At 47.7% G+C, this 14,457-nt stretch overlaps 1 pseudogene; it reads left to right on the forward strand.

Annotated features, from left to right (window-relative positions):
- The first annotated feature begins 12,067 nt into the window (after positions 1 to 12,067).
- Positions 12,068 to 12,251, forward strand: LOC123146692 (uncharacterized; annotated as a pseudogene).
- The last annotated feature ends 2,206 nt before the right edge of the window (positions 12,252 to 14,457 follow it).

The raw sequence follows: 14,457 nt of genomic DNA on the forward strand, positions 1-14,457 counted from the left end.
AAGATGATGCTTAACCCGGCCAAGTGTGTCTTTGGTGTTCCTGCAGACAAACTCTTGGGTTTTTTGGTTTCTGACAGAGGCATTGAAGCTAACCCGGAGAAGATCAAGGCCATCACCTCCCTGGCTAAGCCGGCGTGTATAAATGACGTTCGGCGCTTGGCGGGTCGCATCGCTGCTTTAAGCCGGTTTATAAGCCGTTTGGGTGAGAAGGCCATGCCATTATATCAGTTGATGAAGAAAACTGATAACTTTGTCTGGAATGATGCAGCTAATACTGCCTTTGAGGATTTGAAGAAGCAGCTGGCAGAGCCTCCAGTCCTTGCTGCTCCGGTTGATAAGGAGCCCTTATTATTATATGTGGTCGCGAACACACGAGCCGTCAGTGTGGCTATGGTGGTGGAGCGCAAGGAGGAGGGTAAGGAGCATCCGGTTCAACGGCCAGTTTATTATGTCAGCGAAGTGCTCATTGAGTCCAAGCAGCGGTATCCGCATTGGCAGAAGCTTGTTTATGGTGTGTTCATGGCAAGCCGGAAACTTAAGCATTATTTTCAGGGTCATCCCATCACTGTGGTCAGTTCTGCCCCTCTTGGTGATATCATTCAAAACAGAGAGGCCACAGGGAGAGTAGCTAAGTGGGCTATAGAGCTTGGACCTCATGGTCTCAAGTACGTGCCACGCACTGCTGTTAAATCTCAAGCCTTGGTGGATTTCATCAATGACTGGACAGAGTCACAAGTGCCCGAGCAGAAGCCGGATAACACATATTGGACTATTTACTTTGATGGGTCCAGGCAGTTGGAGGGCTCGGGGGCTGGAGTGGTATTGGCTTCCCCTAAAGGTGACAAGTTCCATTATGTGATACAATTGATGTTTCCTTGTACTAACAATGCGGCTGAGTATGAGGCCTTGCTCCATGGTCTTCGGATGGCTAAGGAGATGAATTTGAGCCGAGTAAGGTGCTTTGGCGACTCAGATTTGGTGGCTCAACAAGTATCAGGAAGGTGGGACTCCAAGGACCCTCTCATGGTGTCTTATCGCCGAGAGGTTGATGCCATTGCTGGACACTTTTAGGGTTACCAGGTGGAGCACATTGATCGCAGGAAGAACGAGGCGGCTGATGCCCTAAGCCGGCTGGGCTCTCAGCGAAAGCCGGTGCCGCCTAATACTTTTCTGGATGTCCTGTATAACCCTTCTGTTAAATTGCCTACAGAGGAAGACTTGGCTGTCCCTGACCCGGAGGCACGGCTGGTGGCGGCTCTTAACATCATACCAGACTGGCCAATGCCCTATCTGGCTTACATGACCCGGGGAGAGTTGCCTGAGGATGAAACTTTGGCCCGACAAATTACCCGACGGGCCGGATCCTCCTTCAAGTTATCATGTAATCTTGCAATGAAAACAACACGTGCACATTTGGAGGAGAAAAAAGGTCACTTGGGGGCTTCCTGTTCAAACATAGGTCATATTCGAACCAAAGAGAACATAGCTGTCGATACCCATTTGATTGGCAAAGTGCCGAGCTCATTGGGGAGTTTTCTTTGATCATATTTGAATCTTAGTTTAACCCCTTTGGGAACCGGCGTGGATCGTATTCGAATCAGCGTCGTTAAACAATTCCTAAAATCACTTGGGGGCTTCCTGTTCAAACATGGGTCGTATTCGAACCAAAGAGAACATAGCTGTCGGTACCCTCTTGATTGGCATCGCCACACCCACTGGGGGCTATGTGATCGTATTCGAATCTTAGCATAACCCCTTTGGGCCGGGTCTCTGGTCGTATTCGAACCGGAAGCCCCTAAGTTCTTCTACTTCATAGTACGTTTCTTTTGATCATTTCAAAGTGTGTACGGCCGGGTCTCGCTTGGCCGGCTTAGCTCTGATTGCTAGTGTCAGTTGGAGACGATGGGTGTTATTAAGACAGGTAAACCGGAATTGAGGTACCACCCTTACTACCCAGGTTATTTAAACCGGAAGTATGCTTGCAGGCCGCTAAGTGTGTTATTACAGCTGTATTAAGGATATCATTGAAGACCAGTCCTTTTTTCATATCCGGGTTATATATCTAAAACTATGATTCTCACGGCGGTAAACCGCCGCGAGACTTGTGATTTGTCCTTCTCTGCAGGATAATTAAAGGTAACTATTTTAAGATTAAGGAAAACAAATGATGGATTATGACCCGGAGAAACATAAAGGAGACAACTTCAACAGACTTCAGCATTCAAGGCGTGCACGATGGCACGGCAAAAATAAAGTATTGGTCCTACTCTATTACAAGACTCAGCAAGTCCAAAAGGGAGAAGCATTGTTTGGTAAGCCGCCTACAAAGTTACGACGCCTGCCGGGTTGAAGTCTCCGGTTCATTTCTCTCCTCTCCTCCGGCTGTTCCCAAGGCTTGGAAAGTCGACGACTTCCAGTCGATGCCGCTCAGAGCTTCGAATTGAGCCTCTTCGTCGATTAGCCCCGCCGGGTCAATCTCCGGGGCGAAGGTGTGCTGACGAGCCGGCGGGATTAAGCTCAGGGCTTCATAGCGAGGGGTCGGGATCCTCTGATTTTCGGCGTTGTAACCCGGCTGATACTTGGTTAGATCTGTGTCGTCACCGATAAGGGTGGCTACCGGGCGTACGGCCTTCACGCAGGCCGCGAAGTCCCTCTGGTCAAAAGCGGTGCCATCTTCCTTCAGACTGGGGTAACCCAGAGCGATGTCCGCCGGGTCTAGCTCTGGAAGGAACGCCTTAGCGCTGATATGGCTCCGGATCTCGCGGAGGCCCGTCGTAGCTCTTGGATACGTTGAGGCAGAACGGCGAGCCGGCGAAGGACTTCCGCCAGGTGAGTCGGCACCTCATTGGCTAGGGCTACCACAGCCAGGGCGCGCTGTGACCCGGTGTAGAGTTGCTCCACCAGGGTGTACACGGCCTTCAGCTTGGTTACCACGCTTTGATTGAGGTTGGCGCTTCTCAGACCTGCATAACAGATTACGATGAGCCGCCGGCAGTGATGGATTATGAGACAGTAAAACTTTAAACTGGATGAAAGCTGGTGGATGACTTACCGAAGATCACAGCAACCATCTGGGACACTTGGCGCTTTAAGCCGGCGAGCTCGGCTGTCTTCTCTGACAAGGCTTTCTCCGCCTGCTCGGCCCGGTTCACTAGAGCGGCCTTCTCTTCGGCCCAGGCTTTCCGCTCAGGATCAAATTCCGTCTTCAGCTTTTCTTGAGCGGCAATGCTGGACATGAATTTGGCATTGGCCTTCCGGGTCTCCACTTCTTGTGTCTTCAGCCGGGTCTTCAGGTCGGAGATGTCAGCTTCAAATTTCTTGCAAGCAGCCTGCATAATTTCCGGGTTAGAGTATGAACAGTTATCATATGATTTTTAAAGTCCCAAGCGTTTTCCAAGAAAAGACACTTGGCACTTGGGGGCTAATGCATATTAAACGTTTTTCTCTACAAATTGCCTGTTCAACTGAGTAAGCCGGAACCTAAGTCTACAACATACTTAGTCATAAGTCGTCGACTTGGGGGCTAGCATGGTAAAGGTAAATATGTGGTAAGTAAAGAGGACAAGAATAATACCTCAGATTTCTGCTGGATCTAGTTCACCACGGCAATTTCTGCGTCTCGGCTCTTGTGCACTTGGCTGACGTAGCCAGAGACGAGCTCTCCGATGCTCAGGTTGGCGTAGTTGGTGAGCTCCCGATCAACCCGTCGGGGCTGTAGCAACTCCCCCTTGGCAGAACACTTGGCCAGCGGAGTAGGTCTCCCCGGCTCAACGAATTCCGTCCGGGTGATTACCACCTCCGGGTCATCTGCTGGCTCAGCCGGGTCGGAGGCCTCCGGGTTAGCAGAAGTTTCTCCAGGTGCCTTGTCAGTTGCAATGGTGGATTCATGGGCGGAGGCAGCTGGCGGTTCTTGAGTGTCACCGCCGGTTCAGGCAAATCCGGCTCTCCGGCTGACTTGGTTTTCTTTGCTCTCTTGGTGAGCTTTGCCTGGGCACTGAAAGGACAACAAAGGTTAGTACAAAAAGTAGGGGCAAAAATCAGAACAACATGAGATGATTATCATTACCCGGGTACGGTTTTGAAAGCCGGTAGATTCGACTGCATAGAGTCGCCGGAAGAAGGGGAAGTCTCCTGATAATTTGAGTCAGAAGAATTAAGCGGTTGGCGTATAACACCCGCAAAAGGATGAAAAGGGTACAATTTTGAGATCACCTCGGTCCGGCGTTTCCTCGTTACATCAGGTAACCCGGAGGAGAGGTCAGTGTCCTTGTTGGTCCGGGTGTGCCGCCGGCTCTCATGAACCTGTCGCTTCAAAATAAATTGAGGATCTTGGTAAGCTAAAGGATGGGAAAAGCTTACTTTCCGGGTTACCCTTCGGACTTTCAGCCTGGGCAAGGGCTCCGAGTCGGAGGAAAGCGACATTACCTCTTCAACCACCGGGTTACTGGCTCCAGTGTCATCCTGTTGATGAACAAGTGTTGGTAAGGCGGATGAGAAATAGACAATGAACACAACAATGAGCTTATAAACTCAGGGGTTACCTCAGACTCGGAGCTGTCGCTTAGTTGCATCAGCTCCAAAGCAGTTGGCCTACTTCCCTTCTTGCGGGGAGCGGATTTCTTGGCGGCTTTCTTCGCCTTTCTGGCCTTCTTGGCCGCTTCGTGGTCATATTTAACCCGCCAGAACTTGTCATCAGCCTGAAAAATACCATGGTGATTTCTTAAGAGATTCGGATGAAGGCTATCTGTAGACAAAGGTAACAAGTTTAAATCAGTGGCTTACCGCTGGGGCTGGGTTTGTCTTGCAGAAGGGGGCTAACCCGTTCCTCCCGCAGTCTGCCAGGCTCTCGTTCAAAAGAGCCTTGGTCATATCCTCTGCAACATCTTCAGGAAGATCGTTGCGGCTGTGTCCCTGAGGGTCATCCTTTTGACCCGTGTACTCGCACATTAAGCCGGGGCGGCGGCTCAATGGGATCACCCGCCACGATATCCAGACCCGGACCAGATCGATTCCATTTAGACCATTGCCCAGGAGAGCCTTGATCTTGTTGATCATGGGAAGCAGAGGTTGGCGCTCCGCTTGAGTCAGCTTGTCTGACAGTGGGTGAGTCGGCTCCAGACGCGAGGGGCGAAAGCCGGGCAACGGACTCTCATCAGCCGGCGACGTGTCTTGGCAGTAAAACCACGTCAGATTCCAGTCCTTGGGGTGGCTGGGCGGTTCTGCGTACGGGAAAAGGCAGTCCCTCCGCCGCTGAATGGAGATGCCACCTAACTCCAGACTTGGCCCATTGGCGCACTCGTTTTGGCGGTTCAAGTAGAAAAGCTCTCTGAAGAGCAGCAGACTAGGCTCTTCTCCAAGGTAAACCTCGCAGAACACTTGGAAGTTGCAGATATTGGACACGGAGTTGGGTCCTATGTCCTGAGGCCTCAGATCGAAGAAATTCAGAACATCTCTGAAAAACTTTGAGCCGGGTGGTGCAAAGCCCCGGCTCATATGATCCGCGAAAATCACTACCTCCCCGTCCTTCGGCTGTGGTCTCTCTTCTGACGGGTCAGGGGCACGATAGGACATGACGTCCTTCTTGGGCAGATATCCAGACTTGACAAAATCTGCTAGGGTCTCATTGGTGACATTGGACCTCATCCAGTTGCAAGTGATGGAGGCTTTGGGAGCTTTGGGAGGCATGGTGAAAATTGGCAGTCTATGAAAAAGGAAAACGTCCGGATTAATTATAAACCGGAGGAAATCTACAGTTCAATATCAAGGTGGCGGCTTGTGAAGGGGACTAATGGTATACATCTAAGTGCGTCGAGTTATTTAAGCCGCCGAGGTATTGAGAGTAATTTGACTGTCTACGGCATTATCATAGCTGAGCCGGAAAATTCTACGGCGCATGGTTTGCTTTAAGTCGGAAGGTTCTACGGCGCGTGGTTTCTTTAAACCGGAAATGTAAACCGCCGTGGTTCAATGATTGCAGTTTTTTACTAAGTGTGGTAAAACAGGTTTCACACATTGCAGTAACTATTTTGGATCAAAATGGCCGGGCAAAAGAAAATTTTTAGACCTAAAAACAGACGCAAGGGAAGTTCTTGGGCTTGAATGGAGCCTTTAGGCAGTCAAAAGAGATCTGCTTGCATCTAAAATGGGTGCCCAACAGCTACCGCGACAGGTCTATGCAGGTCTAAGATCCGGAGGGGCAGTAAAAATGAAAACTACCGGAGCTCGTTGGTGACAGCGAAGAACACGAAGAACACGGACGAACCCTACTGCAGATCTGTTCTACAGGGCAAGCAGGACTTACAGGGGCCGGTGAGTCGCGGAGGACGTCGCGTTTCTCTGGTCAAATCAGGGTGATGCAGCGGCCTGAGCTGGTGACGACGAGAAGATCCGCGGCGGCAATGGCGGCGGAGCTCGAGCAGCACGGGGGCAGTGAGAGGAAGGAGACGGCAGAAGAGGAACAGTGAGAAGGGCCCGCCGGGCCGGGCTATTTATAAGGGCGAATCCATAAGTGGGCGCGAGAATGAAGGAGACCACGGCGTGGTTATCTCCCCACGAAACGCCTCGATTTTCGGGATGACAGTAAAGGCAAAGATCCGTTGCGGATCTGGCGGAGTAAAAAACGGACTTAATGGAAGATGACGTCACGGCGGATCATCCGGAGTCCAGAGGATGACGTCACGCCGGGTTATGGCCTTCATACAATGGTAAGCCGGAGGTTTTCTGTCGAAGGAATTGAAGATTGACATGAGCCGGCTCAAATCAATCTGGGGCCTAATGTTGAGGATATAGACCTTAGAGTCACCCGCCAGGAGGGGCCGGGTTACTCATAATGGTCATTGCCAGAAGCCCGACGACAACCTTGAAGACGGTGGGCCAAAGATGGGCTTAAGACCCGGATATGGCTTAAGGCCCGTAGTTACAATCATCATTATAGTAAAACTTGTAGTATAAGGCAAGAATAGATGAGAGTCCGAGCCGGACACTCTTATGAGCCGGCCGAGACTCTGAGGGCCGTGGGGCATCAACCTCTCTATATAAAGGGACGACCCGGCGGCGGTTCAGGGAGAAGAACAATCTCATCGAGAGCCAGGCATAGCGGTTTAGCTCCCTGGTTATCGAAACCCTAATCAATACCACCTCAAAACTGGACGTAGGCTTTTACCTTCACCGTAAGGGGCCGAACCAGTATAAACCCTTGTATTCCTTGTCCCGCTTAACCCCTTTAAGCTTCCTAGCTGCGATGGCTCCACGACTAAGTCCTAGCTCGAGGACATCTGCCGTGACAATTCTACGACACCTAGGAAATTGAGTTAGGGGGTGCACCGGAGCAAGCCTCGTAGTATGAATCCTTTAACTGGGAGCTCTTTTACGGTGGTACCCGTATCCCAGAATGAATACAGCCATTCATTTTTTTACCTAATGGTCCAGCTTTTCTGTTTTGTGAGTACCTAATGGTCCAGCTTTTCTGTTTTGTGAGTACCTAATGGTCCAGCTTAGTTGGCAACGTTGGTGCATTGAGTACTGACTCAAAAAAAAACAGAGAGTACAAAATAAATAAGTATATCACTGTAATCTAACATGAGTATATGTTGGCCATCATATTTTTTACGCAAGTCAATATTTATATTTGAGTTATAACATTACAAAACATTGACATTATGCTTTATTTAAAAGTAACAAAAATACCATTGGATTGTACTTCTTCATAGGTGGAGTACATAGTATTGTAAAAGATCATTAATCCCATAAATACAGTATTCAATCTAAACAACAAAAATTAATTTAGAAACACACTCCAATTGAGTCCGGAAACCCAAGCCAGTTCCGCACACACGACTATAAGCATCCACAAAAAAAACTATATACATAGGTCGGTCATGCAGAAAATAATAGAAAATTATAATCCCTCAGAAAAACCCAACAAATATATACAAGTAAAGTATTCCATGAGACATTTATAAATTGTTGATCAATTGTATTTACTAATGTATATCATCAAGCTTCAGAAATATTAGACCAGACTTGATATATACAAAATTCAATCAGTTGAAATGAGAGCAAACTACATATTTTATTTTCCACTATGGGTGTAGCCCAACAGATTGCGTGGGCCATCATACTAGTTGTACATACACTATCGATTCACTTAGAAAACCTAAGTTGTTACAAAAAAGTAAATAGTACTTTTTAAACTTCAATATTTTTGTTGTGACACCATTATCTCATTTAAAATTTGCTGTCATGTTTTGCCCATTTCTTCTCATTTCTAATACAATTATTCTTATTTGGATTATGCCTCAAATTTTGTTGCCACCTAGGCTGTCGTGTATGTGTTCATCCGCTGTCATTATTTTGATTCATGACATTTCATCTGCCATAAAGCTAGATAAAAGGCGGTTTGAATTAAAACAAATTGCTCCAGTTTGCACATTGGTCACCATCATTAATCAAGCAATCAAGCACTTGTTCACCATTCATTTATCACTTGGTACGAACAATCAAACACATTTTCTGAATGCAACAATTGACACATTAAGGAATATTGCTTTGATTGGAAAACTTTGCTTATTTTTTTGTGGGGATTCGTGCATGGAAAACAAAAAAATTGCATCTACACGAATCTAAGGAGACGCAATTAAAAAAAATGATCTAATTGAATCCCCACAGAGGAAGGATGGCGATTAGAGGCCGTGTTGATGTGCCCATACATAGGCAAGAAGGAGATCCTTTCGCTCCCCCTCCCGCGACCCGCGTCGCCCCCGTGGCTGCCGGGCCGCGCCCCCCATCTCACGCCCCTAGTCCCCCATTCCCTCCTTCCTCCCGCCGTCGCCGGTGTGCTGCTCCTGCCCTTGGCCGGGCGACCCCGGTGGCGGCGGACCGCTGGCCTTTCCCCTCCTAGTTTTCGGTGGCGCGGGGAAACCCTGGCCCAGGTGGTGCTCCTCGACGGCGACGGTCCGGCGCGGCGGCGGGTCTTCCCTGGTGCACCACGGGTGCCCAAGGTGGTGGTGGTGCTGCCGTTGATGGTTGGGTGACGGTGGTGGAGCTCCGGCCCTGCAAGCCGAGATCTGGGTCAGGGCGGGTCTGCCTCATTGCCTCCGGTTGGCCTGGTGAGCGGCTCGCGATGGAGATGGCAGTGATGACGCCACACTGCTGAAGTGTGGCGATGGGAGCTTCACGGGCCTGTGTATGTCCAGCCAAGCTTATGGGTTGATCAAGAGGGTAGCGGCGGCAGCGGCCTACATGCAACAACACGGCGGCGGGGACTTTACGAGCCCCGGGGCTCGGCCGGGCCTGTTTGGCCTGCTGTGTCCCTGCTGCCGTGTCAGGTCGGCACCCGCAGTTGGCGGTGGAGGACGTCCTCCAGGTGAAGGCGCTGCTTCCGCCCTCCAGTTCCAATGGCTCGGTGTGCTCTTGTCGTCGCGTTCGGTGATGGTGGAGGTTGTCCCCTCCCGCGTGGTTGTGATCCTGTCGAACCTTGTCTATGACTGCTTCGTCTTGGGCTGGCCGGCCTTGCACGTTGGCCATGGTGAGGCGATGATGGTGATTGCAAGAGCGTGGTGGCGTATGTTAGTGGATGGCATGATTGGGGGAGCGCCTCTGATTGTCCGGGAGGTGGGGTTTTGGGGCTCGGGAGAAATCCTTGTCATTTTGACACCGAGACGGTGACGCTTGAGAGTGTCATCCCTCCTTCCTGAAGGGCGTCGGGTGTACCTCTTCCCACTCCTCGGAGCATACCGGGGGAAACTCTAGGACATGTCCGGGCAGCAGTGTCATCATCGTCATTGTCCTTCTTGAAGGTACTGCTTGGTACGCAGCGAATCAGAGTGCTAGGATCGTGGTGATAATACGGAGAGGACGCAACAGCTGCTAATCATTTTCGTTTTCGTTGATTCGCCGGTGTCAGCATTGTTTCCTCTTTCTTTTCTTTTGGGCGTGGATGTGCTGTTTGCCCCAGCAATAGTTCTCATGTTGTATCGTGTGACTGCTATATTTATATTAATATAGTGGGGGGAAAGCCTATTTAGAGAAAATCAGAGGCCGTGCTACACCTTGACTTGTTGGCATGAAACTCGCGGCTGAATAAATATGTAGAGACTGATTTCTGCATGACTCATCTTCATTGGACCTGAATAAATATTTCTCACAAACCGAAACTATTTTACATAGATCTGCGTAACATGAAGGTAGCAACCCAAATGCTCTATGGAAGTCTGAGTTCAGCTCATCTTTCAACACTTTCCTCTATCCGTAAAGTAATCCTCTGAAGATGTGGTAACTCCTGGTAAAGCATTTTCTAGGAGACAAGAGTGGGTGTTGGTTTCCAAGAAAAAGAAGGCTTAGTGATTGATCCCTTATGTGTTTGAAACATATTAAAACAACCATATCCAATATTAATGCCAGGGCATAGAGGAGTACTTAGCAAGCTGGCAGCTGAAACAGAGGTGATCCCTTGCTTCTACTGTCTGAACTCTGGAGACCACGCATGGCACATGAGCACCTTGTATTCAGTCTGTCTCTCAGTATTTTTTTTTGACGGGCCCTGTCTCTCAGTACTTAGTAGTAGCCAGATGAAAAAAAAATGATGGGAACTTTGCACCTTTGACTTTGAGAAAACGGTAAGTTGTTTGCCGACTGCAAGTATATTCAGGAAGGAAAATGTTGTGTAGAGAGTCCGTTATGAATGGCTTACATGCTTGTGGAAGACTTTCCTTTGCTTGTGGAAGACTAAGTTCAGTTTATCTTTCCAACACTTACATGCTTCAGGAGGTAAGAGTGATTGTTGCTCTCCAAAAAAAGGGGCTTGTTGGTTGCTTGCTTAAAATTAATGGCTACATTTTCTGGACTGCGCATGCTCTGCATCTCCTGCCATTCTTTTGTTATACCCCTTTGGTTAGGATTCTGAGTTCCGAAACATGAACCTGGTTCAGAAAGCCCTTTAACTAGTATACAAATTAGCTGGTTCAGAACGCTAAGCCAAACAGACCATTTAACTAATTATTAAGGCAACGAGAGGATTACTCAAATCAACAACCAAAGGTATAGAGTAATTATGTATTCAGGTAGCCAGCGAGAGGATTAACCACATGACCAAGGAACAATACAACTCCTGTCCTCTCCTCAACCGTGGGAAATAAGAAGGGCCGATCCGCCACAAAATCCACCAAATGTTGTGGTTCGCTTTCCTCAAATGCACTACCATCCAGTAGTATGAGCCTAGCTCGTCCACCTCCATGGTGGCCTTATGTACACCCCAGAGATGGAGAGCCGCCCATGCCCATCCCCACCGCTCACCATGCCTGAGAAGTCGGCAAGTCGCCACCTTCGAAAACCTGGTGACACCATTCTTCAGGCTGGCAGTTTTTGCATGCCTCGGTGCTTCGGCTTGCCTGAGCGTCGCCAAAAGGAGGTTGCAGAGGATGACAGCATCGCCGAATGGAGGTTGCAGCAAGTAGTGTTCCCACTGGAATAGTTTTGAACAGCTGAGTCAACCAAACAAAAAGATGCTGTAACTGCCACCAGAGTACTATAGCAAACAAGTGTATGTTCTGCCTTTGCGTGATGTCTCCAATCTGGCAATGTGTAGTCTGCTACTTCTAATGGTCAACTGCAATTTAATTTGGAAAAGAAAAAAGAGTAGGTGTCACTGAAATAAAAGATAAGAATTTACGTAAATATAAATGAAAAGTATAGGCCATGCAGCAGTAGATATTAGACTGCTTCAATATCTATAAATGAAAAGTATAGGCCATGCAGCAGTAGATATTAGACTGCTTCAATATCTCCAGACTTCTCAACTGATGCAACGAAAATGGAAAAAGGACAACGAGATCATAAATAATCCAAATTCGCAATAAAAAGAGATTATAAATAATTCCTCACGTGGGCTGGGCTTTGATCATTCTCGTTCCCACCTAGTACATCATGGGCCATGACCTGCGTACCCTTGCAGCCGTTCCATGCTCTGGCTGAGTAGGCGCTGCTGCATGGCTGCTCTCTAATTAGTCCCACCTCGCTAGTTTAGACGACGCTGGAGCAGTTTATAAGGCGAGGGGCTGCTGATGGTAGCACGACCTTACTTGAACAGGATTTGTTTTATAGGCTCGTACCGCTGTATCCTTTACCAATAAGGAGGCAAGCACTTCAGTTTGGTTGATGCATTCTGACCTCTGGGTGCGCCACTAGAATATTTTAGTAAAGGCGCATCATTAATAATTGGTATACTAATGGCGCACCAGATGGAAGTGCGCCATTAGTAGCATTTTAAAAAAAAAAAGAAATCGTTTTTTTCTTAATCTCAGGTCACTATTTCACATATGAGATATCCAACACATATATATACAACAAGCATCCATATAACAATCATATCCAACACACAAGTTTCATCATATATACATACATAGCCAACACATAGTTCCATCGTTACATATTACAAAAGTTTCACATTGTTCATCCAACATCGTTATCCATCCAACACCATATTACAAAAGTTTCACATAGTTCAGTTCTCATTGTTTTTCTCCTTCTCACCTGAAGAGCATTGTGGCGTCATCGTCGTACCTGAAGAAAAGAAAGTACCCGGTCCGTAGGTCGTAGGCACTGTAGAACTTCTCCCAGCCACGGCACAGGTACATGTGGCCCTCCTCGATCCACGTCCCACAGCCTGCGAACCCTGCTGCCGGCCTGTCGGAGCTTCACATTATGTGGCGGATCTTCACCCAGCATGTTCATAAAAGTGTCAGGCAGCCTCTGCAATTTGGGACAAGGAGTGATGTAGCAAACAACAGAGTTATCATAATGGGATGGGTGAAGGGGAGATCTCTCGTTTTATATACCTGCCTCGTGGCTGATACTGAAGTCCCAAGTATGATACTGAAGAACTCGAAAGCATCCAACTCGTACTCCGGTGAGGCAGAGCGGCGGTGGCTGCTTCCCCCCATCTCTGATAAGCAGCAGAAGAGACCAATTAGTACCAGGATTATACATCGACTAATTATACATCTGACCCAATTTATAAAACATGCGATGTATTCCACAATACAAAGAACAACTACCATTAATAGGTTGTTGTTTAGAAGGTTTCCCACATGTGTATCAGAGAACAAACATATGATGTAAGGTGAAACATTAGTGCCATGGTTAGTGGTAATTGGTAAATGCTATTTCTTTCTTTAGTCGATTTCATTTGCCTTGGTCTGAGAAAAAAATGCTACAGTTAGGAAATGCAAACATCAGATTAGAAATTATGTAGAATAGATAATCAACTTTGCTGATTCCTAATAATAGACTTATTGATTGACATTTAGGATCAAAATGCAACCAATGAAAAAAGAAAACAGAGGATCAGAGACAAGCCATGTCTTGCATTGTTTCTATTTTTGTGTTTACGGAAGTACCTAATGGTATTTTTATGATGTTTTGCAGCTGGTGAAAACGTATGAAATTGCATTGTTTTGCAGCTGGTGAAAGAAGCACCTAATTGCATTAACACATGTCCAGTTCCAATAGAAATCTTGGGGTACATTCATGCTTGAGACCCATAACAGGAGCTTACTAGCATTAACACATGCATCAAGCACCAGCTGCATTGTTTTGCAGCTGGTGAAAGAAGCACCTAAACTACAATACCTTACATGTAAGCAGTGCAAAAGGAGATGAAGAAGATATCAGTTGCTAAACCCGACAGCAATTGTTACACCGCTTTAATATCTCTCAACACTTTCTAGTAGCAACTAACAACATGTATCATCACATAAGGTTTGCCCTATTGAAGTTTTGCACGATTTGGGATATATAACAGTTAATGATATAATATGGCAATGAAGCAATTGCATTAAAAAAACTAAGACGTGGAAGAGTGGACATTGTACCTGTCAAGGGAGAGGATTGCTCTGCGACACCACCACTTCTCAAACTTGGCCTTCACAACACACTACATAGACAGATGTAAACTAAAATATGAATTCCTTTGCACTGGGATCATAAAACAAAATATTTAGAACTGAATCATATAGTAATTAATCACAATCTACAGGGCTGCTGCACTCTAATCTTTGCAAAAGAACAAAAAAATAACATTGTTTTAACCTAAACAGAAGTGCCAAATACTAAACAATGACCATTGTTGTTATACTAGTGAACTATCTGCTAGAGATTCTACACCCATACTGAAAGCAATGTACGAGGCTACGAGCTGCCACCTTTTTGGCGCACCAGGGAGTTGGAGTGGCTGGAGGTCGAGCTGGGCTGCTAGACGTCGACGGGGCGGATCTCGACTGCGAGGGAGTCAGTCCATGGTGATGGAGTCGGCGCTGGACAGGTGGGAGGGAATGGGGAATGGTGGAGAGAGGGAGGAAGGAGGAAGGAGGAGAGGTACCTGGTCGCCGGAGGGGTCGGGGTCGGGGTCGGCGAAGGGGTCGCGGTCGGGATCCGAGCTCTTCCGGGTCCTCGCTCGCCGCG

This window comes from Triticum aestivum, chromosome 6D (assembly GCF_018294505.1).
Source record: "Triticum aestivum cultivar Chinese Spring chromosome 6D, IWGSC CS RefSeq v2.1, whole genome shotgun sequence".
Classification (NCBI taxonomy): Eukaryota; Viridiplantae; Streptophyta; class Magnoliopsida; order Poales; family Poaceae; genus Triticum; species Triticum aestivum.